Source organism: Dicentrarchus labrax, unplaced genomic scaffold (genome assembly GCF_905237075.1).
Source record: "Dicentrarchus labrax unplaced genomic scaffold, dlabrax2021, whole genome shotgun sequence".
NCBI classification, from domain to species: Eukaryota; Metazoa; Chordata; class Actinopteri; family Moronidae; genus Dicentrarchus; species Dicentrarchus labrax.
The window spans coordinates 16113680-16129108 of NW_026136712.1; the positions used below are offsets into that span (position 1 = coordinate 16113680).

General features: G+C 40.5%; 1 protein-coding gene across 2 annotated transcripts in view; it reads right to left on the reverse strand.

Moving 5' to 3' along the window:
• LOC127373573 (disintegrin and metalloproteinase domain-containing protein 12) overlaps positions 1–15429 on the reverse strand; it is a 70156-nt gene that overhangs the window by 35565 nt on the left and 19162 nt on the right. The window lies entirely within an intron of this gene.

The following is a 15429-nucleotide window of genomic DNA, read 5'->3' on the forward strand; positions in this document are numbered from 1 at the left end:
AATTGATGAGGAGGAGCATAAATTCAGGGGTCACTACCATGTAGGGCAGACTACCACAATACATATATTACCTTGGTAATATGCCTCTTTTTCCTCTAATTTTGACCAAGTACTCACTGATCTCCATCATAGCAAACTCCGTTTTGTTATCACTGCTTTGCAATTAAAGTTTTCCACTAGCCAATCAGGGCTCTTTTCATTTATTTATTTTTCAATACGGCTCCACCGAGCTCCAACATTAATTCCATCACCAAGGTAAATTATACCGTCTATTGTTCTGTTCCTGATTTGGGTGTGATGACTGTTAACCATCAACTATCTGGTAATTTTTCATATGACAGATACGTGATATGAAAACAAATTTCAAAGACCACTGGTATTTTGATATAAAAACTCTCTACACAAGGTCCCACTTACTTTTTGTTTACAAAGCTTTAAACCACATCTCATGGCCTTCCTCAGCTGGGGGAGTTGCTAAGTTGACATGGAAATAGTTTAGTGGTTATGACATTACCAGAGACAACAAGTATGCTGGACCTAGTGATAAGTATTTATTTGTCACACTGCGGTTTCCATGGTCAAGAATGAACCTTCAAGCTCTTCCAGTATTTTGTCCCCAAAGGCAATGCAGTGTCCACTGTCTCACTCCAACAATAAAGTTCCTAAATATTCTACTGGATTCTACTGGACTCATATAGCACTTTTCTTCCTTAACAGACATCACCTTAACATACACGGTGCTGGCCTGCCCCTGAACCACCAACCTTGGGATTAATAGACGACCTGCTCTACCTCCTGAATCACCACCTCCCATATTATGTTTTGGAGAAACTATGAGGGTTTATTGCTGTAGATGTAGATGTAGATGGTGCAACAAGATTTTGTTTTGAGGAGTTTCATTTGTGCTGTGAATCCATTGCAGCTTTTTTGAACCCAAGTGCACTACAGCTGCAAGACATGGCATACTACAAACCTTTGTGTGTCCTGTAGACTTTGGACCTGTGGGCGATTCTTTAAAAAAAGATAGATTTTTGCTTGAGTACACCAAATAACTGCAAGGCTGTGCTTTCCTGTCACTGCAATGAGAAAAATCGTTACTATAACTACTACGATGAAGGCTGCCCTTCTCGTCACTTACGAAGGTTACTGAGCACTGCTCCTTTCTCTGGGGAAGGACTCGGTGGGGGCCAAAAGGACAGCAGAAGAGATAGATCAACAAATGAGCTGAGATCCAAAAAAGCTATGTGGTTCCCTCCTGAGCTGGTTATTACAGCATGATGTGTATTTGTTGTATAAGCGAGGATGAGAGTGTCTGTGCCTTTATGTGTCCATGTATTGTACATACAGCACATGTACAGTAATACACTACAGGACACCAACAGATGGTTGGCTGGTGCTAATCCACAGCAGAAGAACAAACCTCAGCAGGCAGCTGGATTCTCTTACTGACCTCACCACTGACAACCCAGCTGGGAGTGTCAGATGTAACAACCCGGGGAGGGGGGTTATTTAGTTTGGGAGCTGTCAGCATGAGACACAATGCTTCCCCGCCCTCTACTCCTCTGCAGAGCCAAAGAGCTGGTAATAATCATTGGATCAAAGCGAGGCCAAAGAGTAGAGAGAGCCAAATAAAATGATGTGTTTCTTCAGTCTTAATTAGGTCTGCGCTCTCGGTCGGACACACAACCTTAACATCTGCCCACAACAGACAATCCAGTGTGGTGAGTGTGTGTGTCTGTGTATGTCTCTGTCTCACTGGTTGCCTGCAACACTCTGGGAAAGTGTGGGTATAAAAGAACATGTTGCAGACACCCATGTGTCATCCATATGTTACGTTTTGTTGTGACTTTCAATGAATGCGATTTAGCGTCTTCCTCAAGGACGATGAGAGAAGACACATAGTTGTTGCAGGAATTAAACCGATGTACTGTAGTTTCAGATGCTGCAGGGTATCTAATCAAATCTTAGTGGATGGCAACAAAGACAGTGGCTAATGTCACCACGCTGTTTAAAAGGAAGAAACAGGGACAAATAGATTTTTATTCCACTTAAAATTGGGCAATAGGAATGGAATTGGTTCCAGGAACATTGCAGTATGGACCGTCCATGTTCAGGATCACATCATTACTGACATTTTTGCATTGCTAGCAATGGTAGAGGAATAAAACTAATAGTCCTTTACTTTGTTCTCCAATTTCCTGCCTACTATACAGCAGAAGTGCCAGAAATACATTACATTTATTAAGCGGACACTTTTATCCAAAATGACTTACAATAAGAATCATGCAAGTACATCAAGTTCAACAAATATGCTGGACAACTTCAAAGAAATAGGACTGAGAGCCCAGTGGTCGCCGTGTCTTCGTCAAAACAGATGATTTATCTAGTCACCGATGGACCAACGGTAAGAAATGACAGGCCAGCAGTTTAAAATAAGAGGTTTGTCAATACCATACTTTGGTTGGTAAACTATATGGTTTCCTTGGTAATCCCCTTGAAACAGACTTGGCTTGTCACTAGCACTCCAAGTCTGCCAATTCATATGGTTTGCAGCATAATAGCATACGTTGCTAATCGGTGCTAAAATTGGATTGTTTCCTGGCAACGTCAGTTAACCCTTGTGCATAATAAGGAAAGAATCATGCAAATGGATCACATACCAACAGTAAAATCTAAAGATAGCACGCAAGCTGAAACTTTAACATTAGGAAGGAATCTTTCAACAACAAGAAAATGGGTTCCAGTGTTCATATGGGAACCTTACTACTGTTTAAAGAAATAACCTATCCTTTAATGGGCAAGAACATGAAAAACCGCCAAATAACAGTCGACACCAGCCGACAACACTTGTGGTTTCAGCTCATCCCAGCTGAGCAATGAACCACCAACCAACTACATCAAGTGTAAGCAGCAGCAGCTCAATGTTTATCAATCAGTGGGAAGGTAATGAGGCATGCGGGAAGGGAGGGGACGGGGGGTTGTGGCCCCCATCTAAAATGCATTACCCACAGGACAGGCCTCCAGCAGTGCTCAGTCTGACAGGCAGGGAGTCAGCATCAGGGAGAGCCACCACGAGTCAACAAGAAGATGCTGTGTTCCGGCTGTTAATGCCTCAGAACCTGTCCCGAGAGTAGGCAGCCTGACACCCAAACATCCACAAAAAAACTGCAAGTGTGACACACCAGGAGGTAAATATTGCTGAGATTTGTGCTACTGCTGCATCACCCTGTCTTAAAACACTGACAGAGAAATATTTGGTAACTTCTCTATATCTGTTAGACAGGTACAATAACAATAATTACAGTTGCTCTGTTTACATCTTGTCATGCTGTCTCCAGGCGGAAAAAGACAAAATAACTTTTTGAAAGAAAATATATTAGGTTTGGAGAAAGAGTTAGATTTGCATGTCAGTAGATTTGACAACGCAGACAGAAAGACAATGAAGTCACTTCAAACTAATCCTGAATGCCAGCTACTAAATGCCACTTCTGTTCTTCCTGCATTAAATTATCATATTTTTCTATTGTATCTCTGTCAGCCTATTCGTCTGTCTTTGTATATGGAAATAACACCAGGGTTTACGCAATGTCTTATCTAAATGAAATATATTCACATACAAAAATAAATGTCACAGCTAACCATTCAAACACATTCACTGTTGAATGTTATAATTGAGAAACTACAACTATGCCAACCTTAGAAAATGAATCTCTGATTTATTAGGAACTCTCATCATTCTCTTACATGTGGTCTTCATTGTTAGTATTTGCTCTGCTCTTATGCGCGTAAAGTAAATGTTGTGGGGTGTGAGATATATTAAATGTAACAGGCTTGATGAATTGGAGTATATGCCTAATCAATCAACAAAAGGGAGGTCTCATTTGTAGGCGAGCGCTGCATATGACCTAAAAAGAAAGGTCCTGAATGTCAAAAATTCCACCTGCCATTCATGCAGGGGAAATCATTTTTTCAGCTTGTATATGCTAATGTAACATTGGTTTTCTATTGATCATGACACACAAGTGTACATGTAGTCTCGTACTGTAAACTTGAATGTGATTATGGCAGTAACAAAATGCCAAAGCACACAGACGTAACGTGAGCTGAGCTAGAGTCACGCACAGGCCATAAAAGCACATTCTTAGTCGGCGAGAGACTGCTTGGGACACTTTTGATCAAATCTTTGGGGAACAAAACATTGACTAACTTGATTATGTGACTAGAGGCTAAGAGGAGGAAGAGAAACTTAACTGTGAGAAAGAAATCGTTCCCTGCAAAACAGTTGTCAGGTGGCTTAGAGTCAACCTACATAGGTCTGTTCTATTTGGTGGGATAAAAAATAGTCAATTTTTCAGTCATTAGTCACAAATGTGTTTTCAACTTCAAGCACTGCAGGAGTCTCACTCTTGTCTTGATAAGGTATCCAACCAGGCAGTAAGCATAATTGAGCAAAGAAAAGCTTAGCACTTACACATTCTGTGAAAACAATGGAAGTACTTCAAAAAGCACATTAACTTCCTTTTTTGGAGTACATAAAGTGAATATCCCTAATTGACTTGCTATGACCAGTACACTGACACTATAGTCTTCATTACCAGTTTTGGAACACAAGCTGGATCAATGTGCAGTGATTCACGGCTCCGATATGTCTCATTAAACTTAGACAACCTAATCAGGGATCTCTGGACAAATCCTAGACCTAACTATGATAAATGAGAAACTAGGCATTAGGCCCCTGGAGGGTAAGTAGCTCCCTAGCACTTGTAAGCCCTGCTCTGTAACAGAAAGTTATTTAGACCAGATGTAAATATAAACATTTAGAGCCGATGAAATCATCATCAAAGAAATACGTTTCTCGTAAAAACCTAATCTAGGAGCTCCAATTAGTACATTACATTTCAACAGAGAGACTTGTGAGGCAATGTGGTAATAATAATGTCCCTTTGCTTTTATGTGGCAAATGGCAAGAGCTCAGCTTCATGTGGAAAAGTGGGATCATGTGCATGAAAACCTACAATAGTGCAAACCCCCTAAGCCAAAAAACCTTGTCTCAGTGTTAGTAACATACTTTTTTTCCAGGAGCAAGGGAAGAAGGCCAGTCTTCCTGGCTGTGATCTGTCTGACATCAGGCAGTGTTGCAGGCCAGTGCCAAGTAGAGCAGAGAAGCAGAATTCCCCCTGCTTACCCTGAGCTCAATGCAACTCCCAGTCTTCACGAAGCATGTCATGAACAGAGCCGGTAGAGCATGCCAGCCAATGATTTCTGCTTTGGGAGGAAGGAGAAACCAGGGGGAGCAAAAAAAGTCAAGGCAGATGGTTTTGACTTCATTTATATAAGCTGCCATGTTCAGTAGCGAGCTAACATGCAGCTCGGTGGCGCCCCTGGCTCTAAGACCAGCCCCTAGTCCGGCAGCAAACACAAGAAAAATACATTTTTCTTGGCTTGTATCAAGAAAGCCAATTGTGTTCAAAGTGCAAAAATAAATGTATTTAACAGAGAGAAAACAGGCTGAGCTTTATCCTGGTTTCAACTTATCATAAAAGCCTCATTATGATTCTTTACACCTGTGTGGCATCCTGGGCTGGTTAATTGGTCAGTGAGATGGTCAAACAGAATAGCCATTAGTAGCAGTGGCACACAATTATTGCAATGACTGTCACCTAGAGATTGATGTGGTTAAGCACAGGCATGCCCCGTGAAATCAATAAAGTGTCATCTCTGTGCAATGTCTGCGTGATGGATGACTCCACAGGATCCCAATTACTGAGATGGGATGATGAATACCACCCCAACAATGGATAAGATAATTGGAATTAGGACAGAAATGCAACCCTAATCTTTGATAAAGTGTGAAGATAATGATACAGGCTAGACTGAGATACACAGTTCTGTTAGATACTATTAAAAATATACTATAGATTCTTATATAGTTTTTTAAGGGTCTGCTGCCCTGCATCTTTGAATACAGGACACTTCTTCTGTGTCTCATATACAGTGGGAAGCCGGCCATCCTTATATTTGGATCACGTTCACTACTACAACTATGCAGCTATGCAGTGTGGTCAGTACCAACCAAGAAAGAGGGAAAACCAAGAGAGGAACCAGAGATCTGCTGATAGCAACCCCACAGCTCCAAGAATCATCTTGTGTGGACATACAAATCTGTCAACAAACAAAGGCATTGGTCGTTTGTTCAAATACTTATTGAAAGACCTACATTTATGCTTTTCCATTATGCAAACTCTTATGGGTGCAAGAGTAGTCTTTGGGTAGAAAAAGTAAAAGTGGTGTCATATTGATATACCACCACAAAAGCTCTTAGGTCAGAGTGGATGGTGGATGATAACCATGACTGCAATCTTAACCAGGCTGTTTCAGTTGCCTTGCCTTCAACCATAGTGGGGGCAGAGCAGGAAACACTCAAGAATTGTTTTTGGGATGGCTACTTCTTGGAAGGCATGGACAAAGGGGTCATTTAGACTTGTTGTCCTTCTGCTGTCCAGCAACACAGTTGCATCCCGTGTCAGTGTCATTAAGCACACATGCTGCTGCCTCACCATATTAATGCAACACATCGTCTCCTGCTGCACCAGCAAGAGACGCATGTGGAGTGACACATAGTCCAATCATTCCAGTCTGACAAGCATAATGACAATTTGATATAACAATAAAAAGCCATGTTTGTTTAATTTCTCACTGGTTATCTGGCTTTTACGACTTATTTCTATGTATGGGCGCGTTATAAGAGTCACAAAAGCATAACTACAGGAAAAGTGCAACTTTGAGTCGGATGTTTTTAAACATTATCATCCCTTCCCTCTTCTGTTTCTTTGCCTGTTGTCACTTGTCGACATGTAACATCAAGCCACATCTGGCGCTCATGTGTTCTGCTTACACCACAGTGTTTGTCACCCAAAGGCATGCATGCACACGCCAAATGCTGTCTATGAGAATAATCACGCTTCAAATCATCACCTGCTCACTCATGGTTTATAACAGGGCAAGTCTCTCTTATTTCTTTCTATAAAAAGACATGAATAGTCATTTTATTGGTCATGATATCACAATCCCCAAGGGCCTGGGAAAAGTAATCACATGTGACTGATCAAAGGCAGCTAAATGCTCCACTTAAGGTCAAGTGGAATATGAAGCTTAAATATTCCTTATGCTTGCAATTAAACAAGGGATAACAATTAAATTTAAATTGTAGGAAAACAAATAAAAACATAAAATTCTTGGCAATTTGTCCCAGGTGGATTTTTTTTCTTTCTTTGACATGGGCCAGTGACATTGTTATCTGAAACTAATTATGCCGGGTGCCAAAGCAGCAGTTTCTCAAATCGCCTTTGTTGCTGTGGATCACTGGAGGGGAGATCCTTCATCCTGCTTTCTACTCCTATCTGCCCCTGGGGCTTCTGCTCCTCTGTGGCAGAGAGCGTGCCTCTGCTCTGACTCTTCATCTCCCTCAGTACGAGCTCTGGTTTTGTGTGCCTGCGTGCGGGGGTTTGGGAGAGATGGAAAGAGTGAGAGAGAGAGTGCGTCCCTGCTTGTGTGTGCAGGAATCACTGCATGTGCCGGTAGCACAGCGTGATTTATTTGCGTCTGTGTGGGAGCATATGTGTGTCCTTGTACACATGCAGGTATCGCTGTATGTGCTGTTTCCACAATGTTTGTGCTCAACACACAGCAGGCTCATGGCTCATAGATCATGCAACACATTCTTTTCTTTCAACACTATCAGCAAACCACAACACTCCTCCACCCCATTTTCCTAAACTACTTATTCAACCCTCAGTACATCCTGCATTGGAAATCAGAAAGGCATTACAGACCTGTAATGCTTTCCTGAAGTATTTTGCAAACTCTGAAACAAAATTTTAAAAGGGCCGGTTAACCCAAATTACTGCGAACAATTTTCACCGGAACTACTTTCTACCAAAAAATAGTCCCTATTAAATGTGTTGACTGTAAGGTCCGTGAGTAATGAGGACACTGAGTCTGGAAAGAGATGCTGATTTGCATCTGCTGCTTTTTTCCCCTTACAATGCTGTGGGCACCACAAACCTTCATTGTATTGGGCTGGAGGCAGAAATCTCAGAGACAGATACCTCATTTTGATATTCATGTATTTTTGGCCTGTAGCAAAATCAGGAAATATTGAAAGTCCACAGATGGAAATTGACTAGATTGAATCCATATTCCTCTCTGGACACATTCCAAGTGGAAACAATAAGCCTTACATTCAGCCTCAAAACAATTAATTGCATCACATCTCCTCTGTCTATTTTCTCTCTCTTTTTTTTTTTTTGCTTTGTTTGATTTTTTTTTTCGATCATTATGTGGGTTAAGGCTGAGAGCGGGAGGCGGTACCAAGGAGGGGTGAATGCAAAGTCATTTTCAGGACGGGTCATGCTAATGCAACAGCTTTGAGCTTTTCCATTAATTCAAATGGTTTGCAAAGAACTGGCCCAAGGCCCAAAGCTCATGCATCTATATTCATTGCAACCGCGTGCTTGAACTAATGAACAACTAGGGAACTTCAAACAATCAAGCCTATCATTCTTTTCGCAAGGTAAATGCCCATACAAAAAAACTGCATTTCAATTAATTAAATCTGTCTGTAGTTGTGCGCCCTCCCCCTTTTATTCCTGCCCGTCTCCCCGGTCTTGCACACCCTCTGGGAAATCAAACAATTAAGATCTGAATACAAATTTACTCGCCTTCCCTTTATGTCTTTCACCCCTCTGATTGTGTCAGTGAGGGAGATGTCCTCCCTCGTTCTAGTAAAAGTCAGATTTTGATGTATTAGGTGGGTTTGGTTGTGCACCCTGACCCTATGTTCTTTTAGGAGATGAGTGACAGTAGAAGAAGTCTACAAGATTAGAGTTGGAGGAGACAGAACAAAACAACTAAATTATTTAAAGCGAAATGAACTTTAGTGTATCGTGCAAGGTCAGAATCCTCATGCATTTGCAACAGGTGAGGTCTGTACTAAGACAAAGAATTAAATATCCAATTTATTAGGCAATATATAATATATATAATAGGTTTCTGAACCTATGACTATTCAAAAATCTCGATCAGCTTTCATTAAAACCTATTTCTGCAGTGCATGCTGACAAAAGATTCTGTTACGTCATGCTTCTTTAAATCAGCTCTCAACATCATTTCACCCTGTTTCTAAAGTTGGTGATTGATTTCCCAATAATGCACTACCAGCTCATCGATCATCCATGGTCCGTTGATCCCTTGAAGGAATATAGCTCCTGTTGTTCAGCTGATGCACCCAGGAAGTGGAACATTATTGGCTTTCTCTAAGAGATTGTTTGTAAACATCACATCATACATCAGTGTGTGCAGATGGAGCCCACAGCTGGTGCTAGGTGTGCGTGGTTGATTTACATCCCCATACAGAGCATACATTTGTCTATTTTCACAGAAATTTTGAACAAAATCAATTGTCAGACCAGGGCCATACCCTGAAACCCCTGTCCTAAAGCAAAATACTCAGAACAATTTAAATTATTTGCATTTTTCACATTTTAAGCATTCACTTAACTATTCACTCGTATTTTGTATGAATTTTATATCCCAACATGAAGGTCTGAATGCTGTTTCAAATCCTTCTTCACACCACTCTGCTGGGGAAATACTAAATCATTTATTTACTTATGAATTTATTGGCTAATTTGAATATATTGAGTCTAAAAATACAGGAATCAGCTAATCAAATATACCACCAAGAGACACTTGTAATTGTAAAATGTTGAAGGAACTGTTCAACAGTTTGGGCAGTAATCTTATTTGGTTTCTTGTCGATGAGAAGATCAATACCACTCTCATATCTGTATCAGTCTGTATCTGTACAGTATGGAGCTGGAGCCAGGAGCTGGTTAGCTTAGCATAAAGACTAGAAACATGGGGGGAAAAGATCGTAGTTCTTTGTTGAACTGTGTAGAAAAAAGTGTAAAAACAACCATTTATGATTTGTTAAGGGGGAATATGTGTGGGACTATATTTTAGCTAGGCACAGTGACTTCCCGAAGTCTCCACTGGTTGCCTGGAAACTCTGCCGTGACAACAAGACTCAACAAGAACAGATATCAATGCATTATGAATACATTACCAAAACACCCCCAACTGTCTTAAGTCGTAGCTATGTTCCTGCATAAGACAACTGGATCTAGTTCTGCCAACTAAATATATAATATAACCTATAGCTTTTCTCTCAGCTCATGTGTCAACAAATGCAGTTTCCTGCTTAACCCTCTGTGAATTTATAACCTGCCCGTGACCCCTTCGCTTAGAAACTTTGTTGATGATTTTAAGGCAACTGTGACTTGGGCCCTCAATTCCATGGGGTCCCTGCACCCCAAAGCAGTCCACAGCCTCTTTATCAAACCCTGGCAGCTCCTATTGTTGTTGGCAGCTCACTCCTGTCCCCAGTGCTGGAGGGATTAGGTGAGAGTGAGTGAGGAGGAGTACTGGGGGCCAACCAAAAGAGACCCTGGCGTGTCCCATACCCAAACAGGGAGTTATTAGAAGTTGCTGACGGCAAGAAAATAAGGAGGGAGAAACATGAAGGCAGGTAGACGGAAGGGGAGGAGGACTGCCTTCACACTTCATCTGACAAAGCAAAAACACCTCCAATCCAGTCATCACATATCCTTCCACTGCCTCCTACTACTCCCTGTGTGTCCATCTCTCAGCACCGTGGGGCCTCAGACGCATAACCTTAATGATGAGTGGGATGGGAACCCAAAAGCATCTGCTTTCTGCATGACACGGGGAGGGAGGAAGACTCCATGCTCCAGGTCCTTGACTTTTTCTGCATCATTTCCTTTTATCACTAAGCTGAATTTAGTGATGAAAGAGGCATCTGAACTCCAACACCTACACAGGGTTCCCATTGAGCAGATTTGAAGTTTTAAATGAGTCAAAACCAGAAACACAAAAAGGAAAAAAATGGAGAGGTTCTTCAGTAGAGATGCTACCTTTTAGGGAAAGAAGGGGAAACTGCTGCTGGAGCATTTTGCTGTGCTAGTCAACTGGAGCGGATGCTGTTTTTGCTTTCCATCCAGCATTCATTTTTCACAAGGACAGTGCACTGCGTGAGCATGTGTAGGGCAACAGAAGGGGGGAAAGAACCTTCCTAGTTCAGCTGAAAGAGACAGACTTCCTTCAGCCCAAATCTGACTGTCTGACTGATGACCACGCGTGGCTTCTTCGCTCAGTCAGTGACCCCACACACAGGGAGTGCTGGTCACAGGAAGGTCAGTGGACTGTGAGAACGGACAGAACAGGATGGAGGACAAGCAGAGCGAGCATTCCCTCCCGGCTGACTTTAACTCACACTGTAACTCCAGCAAATCTATTTGTCTGTCTGTCAGAGGGAGGATGGAAGCCAGGACTGTGAGCCTGGACTTATTATCTTTATGGTCAGCAGACACAGAGGTCAAAAACTTTGGCTGCTTTTGTTTATTCCCATTTGCACCTCAGAACCTTGAGAAAATGAGATTTCACTCGGATTGATGGAGAACATTTGCTTAAATAGGTGAAAGGGAGAGACAGCTTGCCAGCAAAAAAAAAGAAAGATAGACAAACTGATGGAAAAGGCAAACAAAATTAAGATGGCTAACTTATGTTCCTACTTGGTTTAGTTTATGTAAAACTAAACCAAGAACCTCTAATAAACATTTTCTGGCAATTTATATTCAAATGATTCTGTCTTACACTGTTATGTTATTCCTTATAGGCATAGGCCTACAAGTCAAATATATAAAGACATGCTCTACTTTCATAGCTGTGTTTCAGCAATGCATGAGCCCCTGGAGGTATAGTTATTTTATTTTGCTTATTGCTTATTTCCCAAATGTCTACATACAACAACTATGACATTATTGCAAACACTTTTGGAAGGGCAGTATGTTTACAGGTTCCCAATCTGCAAGCTTGATTATTGTTGTCATATATAACTATAACACACTGAAATTACAGTACTTTGTTGATTTGTCTTTTTAATTTAAAAACTAGCAAAATGTTATGTGCGCTTACGGAGCCCCCCTGGTGACATTGGCTAAAAAAAAAAAACAATGCGTGGCACGAGATAATTATTGCAGTCATTTCCATGCAGAGACTGTTGATTGTTAACATGGACAAGTTTGAATTAATTTAATTTTATTTTAATATAGGAATGAATTACAATGACATACTTCATTCACTTGCAGTTAGGCATGGAGTAATTCTTAGCAAGAGACACTTTATTCGGCTGCTCAAAATGCATGGACTTAATTAATTAATTATCTCGTGCCCACGCGTTACTATCTCGTGGCCACGCATTAACTATCTCATTGCCACGAGATAATAACGCGTGACCACGAGATAGTAATGTGTGTCATTATTTTCTTTTTATCCAATGTCACCAGGGGGGCTCCGTGTGCGCTTATTTGTTTTAGGATGAAATTTTTGTGATAAAAACAGATTTTGTAAGTGTGCAAGGGAATATCCAATATCGACAATAATGTTCCTGCACAAGTCAATAGAGTACGACAGGGGCATTTAATGATAATGGTATGGTAATGTGTTGTAGAGTGTTACGATACATATGTTAGGGCAACAGTATCAGTATCATAAGGGACATAAATGATGATGGCTTGTGACACTTGGAGTATTGCTGTAATGTCAACGTATTCCCACATATTCAGAAAAATATTCATAATAATGTATAGGGAGTCAAAGACACAAAACAAAATGTAATTCCATTAAGTTGTATGCTGTTCTGTAATGCCCCATAGCGCCAGCTAAATAGTACTTCTTATGTATGATCAAGTTAGTGGAGTCAGGGGCAGATATGGATAAAACATGAGGTCATGCTCATACTTAAGCATAATAATTTTTTGGTAACACATTCACCAGAGGAATGGAGAGTTGGAAATAATACCATAATCATAATATGTGCTTTCATTTTTTCAGCCGTCTGGAATATATTGAGAAGCCTTAAATGTTCTTTTGGATAAATCCTTACATTATGCTCTATTAAATGTTAGAAAGAAGTTACATAAAGGTCTGAAAATGAAACACATGGCCTACCTGCAAAATCCCCTCTGTTCATAACTTTTAATGCAATCTTATCTTAAAAGACGCATGGGCGCCTGTTATTACATTTACAGTCTTGCATTTACAGGTAAAATAAAATGGGTTATTGTTACTTGAACACTTAAATCTTGCACATCGGGCTCTTAAAAGGTGACTCACACAAAAGATGGAAAAGAACAGACAGGGCTGTCTGGTTGTCTTTTTATTTGCTGTCTTGTCTTCCATGACGCAAATACGGTGCACTTGTTTCTAAAATCCCGAGCACTACCAACACAACAGTACACAGTAAATCTGAGCTCCTATGTCCTCTGACAAGTTGGTCACAGTCTGATTAAAGGGGAAAGTTTGGATGCCTATGAGCAAGGCTCAGTTGTCTTAAGTGAAATTATTTGATTTTAGTAGTTAAGGATTGATTTGATGGATTACCAAAACCAAAACAGAAAAACCATAAAAAGTATCCTCATATTGTAAACAGTATTATTTTCATTTAAATTGGATGTATATTAGACTGCTAAACCCAGCCTCAACTTCTATCACAAAAAAAGAGGGCATCTTTATCTACAGGACCCTCCATAAGCTCTTTGGTGAAGGTAAGCAGTAAGTGATGGCTCACCCCCAGAGAGAAACTACTGCTGACAGTAGGCTTCAGTTGGCGGTGTACTTTGTGATGAAGGTGGGGAGGGGGGGAGCTAAGGAATAGATGTACCAGCTGGAGTCCTGAGACCCCTGTGGTCCGTCTGGAAAAAGGCTCAGAGTGGAGAGGGAAAGACCCCTATCACTGCACAAACTGGTCTTTTTTAACAAGCCACGGAGTCTAAAAGTCAGTCTTCATTTTCTACAGTTTTGAACTGAAAGCTTCCATCCATCTAAAAATGTGTGTCGCATATTTCGACTTTACTTGGATGTTTGACCTTCACTGCAGAATGATGTATGTATGTGTCTTACACATACATCAGCAATCAACATTAGCTGTTCTTGTTTTCACCTTCATCTGCTGAACCTTTTGTGACACCACAACTAGTTAGGGAGCCAATCATGGTCCAATTTGCAGATAACAGAATAGTGATGTGGAAACTTGAAGCCTGTAGTATACAGACATTGACAATAGACTTTACAGTGAAGTCATCCTGTGTCCAGCAGCTAAATCTTTGACTGAGTATATTTGCATATTTATGGTTTCGAGATTTTCAATGAGGGAGAACAAATAGATGCAGTTTTAGGAATTTATAACCAGGTAATTTAAATGTTTTATGAGAAAACTATATCAGAAACAAATTACAATTCAAAGCTGTTACTGGCTAATTACCTTCAATTAATAGCCCAGGCTTTTATTTGCTTAAGTCACTGAACTCAACCTGCCTATTTGGAACAGGTCATTATATGGAACAGGTCTTTAATTCCTTTTACTATCAGATTGTTTATTTGAAGCAGTACAAATATTACTTGTATACAAATTAGAATAACATATTAATTAGGAATCATTCATTTTATCATTTGATACTTTTGTGCTCATGGTTTCTGTAGAATTACCTGAAGGATGGAATTGTGGAGAATCTAACGATGTAGGCGAGCTAAGCAGCTGAGAACTTGCTCAAGCAGGCTTTCCCTGGTGGGCTCGTATTTTATTTTAATGAAGAGACAAACTAGATGAAGGGAAGACAAGCTAAAGCCCTCTCATATTACATAATGCTACTTCAAACATAACATAAAACATTATACTAAATGAAATTAAACTTGAATGTCATCTACAGTTTAGTCTTATAATAAGTAGTCTAGTAAGTAGAAATGGCCAAATGAGGCAACCAGAGCATGAGAGAGAAAGTGGGCTGAGTTGCTTTTGGGTTTTAAGTAAGCTTGAAGGTTAGGTTGGGATAGAAGGCTTCTAGGCCAGTAAAAACACATTTATACAGACACTTTAACAGAACAGAACTTTAAAGAACACTGTGCATGTGCATCTCACTCTTCTTCATCTTGAAAGAAGGGACAAGCCGCTCTAAGAGCTTTCCAGTGTTTCTGGGTGCGTCCTAATTAATTAGGAACATGGAGTAGTGAATGCACCTTATTAATTACTGCTCTAAGCTTGAAAATAATTGGAGCTTCTGAGAAGGTAATTCAAAAGAGGGAAGTCCCTTCCAAAAAACTCCCTTTTGAAGGATGTAGTTAAAAGGCACAGGCTCTGGACAGAGACGAGCCCATTTCCATGGCTTGTCTTTGAAACTAATGAATCACAGTATATCATGGCCTTGCAGCCGCGAGGGTAGCAAGACAGGTACAAAGGCTAGAGTTAACCTCGGTGCATCCTTCTCTTGGAAATAAGGTTTGGTAGTTCTAAAT